Here is a 1,298-nt window from a genome sequence, read left to right on the forward strand (position 1 = left end):
AAACTATTAGGATTCATAATTATCATCCAAAAGGAAACATTATTAGAGAACTTGATGTGGGAGTTCAAACACGTCATCAAGTTGCTTCGACAAGTGCAAATAATGTATTGTGTGCTTATGCAGATTTACATTCGTCTGGAATTGTAAATATTGCTAAATTCACTTGCTTTCTATCCCAAGTTGAGCCAACAACTCCTCGTATGGCACTTCAAGATCCTTATTGGGTTGAAGCCATGCAAGAAGAATTACAACAATTTGCACGTCTGGGTGTTTGCGATCTTATCGACAAACCTGCTAGAGTCAAGAAGGCGATTCTGACTAAGTGGGTATATAAGTGTAAGAAATATGATCGTGGGGTAATTTTGAGAAACAAGGCACGATTAGTGGTGCAAGGTTTTCATCAGCAGGGTATTGACTACACTGAAGTATATGCTCCAGTTGCAAGATTGGAATCCATACGAATCTTTCTAGCCTATGCAGCTTATAAGAATATAAAAGTCTACCAAATGGATGTCAAAAGTGCTTTTCTCAATGGTGAACTTCACGAGGAAGTGTTTGTTTTACAGCCTCCGGGTTTCGAAGACCCCGATTATCCTGACCGAGTTTATCGCTTAAACAAGGCATTATATGGTCTACATCAAGCCCCGAGGGCTTGGTATGGCACACTCGCCGACCATCTAACGGATAATGGTTTCAAACGTGGGACAGTTGACTGCACTTTGTTTTATAAAAATATTGGTGATGATCTTCTCCTCGTCCAGATTTATGTTGATGACATAATCTTTGGGTCAACAAACGACGCGTTGTGTAAGAAGTTCGAGAAATCAATGCAAACCAAGTTCGAGATGAGTTTGATGGGAGAGATGAACTTCTTTTTAGGGTTGCAGGTTCATCAGTATGCAAAAGGAATCTTCATACATCATAAAAAATATGTGAACGATGTCTTGAGCAGATTCAATATTACTGCCGGAAAAACCCCTTCTACTCCTCTCCCTGTGGGTCGCAATTTATCACCGGATGAATTGGAAGATACTGTCGATTCTACTCTATATCGTGCTATGATTGGTTCTTTGATGTATCTTACTACTTCTCGACCTGACATAATGTTTGCTATTTGTTTATGTGCTAGGTACCAAGCAAGTCCCCGAGTGACTCACCTAGCAGCGGTCAAACGTATTCTTCAATATCTGAGGAGTAATCCTGACACCGGGTTATGGTACCCCAAAGACGATATTTTTGATCTTACCGCTTATTCTGACTCAGACAATGGAGGATGCAATATTAATTTCAAGTCTACC

Source organism: Bidens hawaiensis, unplaced genomic scaffold, assembly GCF_021521415.1.
Source record: "Bidens hawaiensis isolate Kalapana, Puna unplaced genomic scaffold, B.hawaiensis_p1.1 tig00018215_1, whole genome shotgun sequence".
In the NCBI taxonomy this organism is placed as follows: domain Eukaryota; kingdom Viridiplantae; phylum Streptophyta; class Magnoliopsida; order Asterales; family Asteraceae; genus Bidens; species Bidens hawaiensis.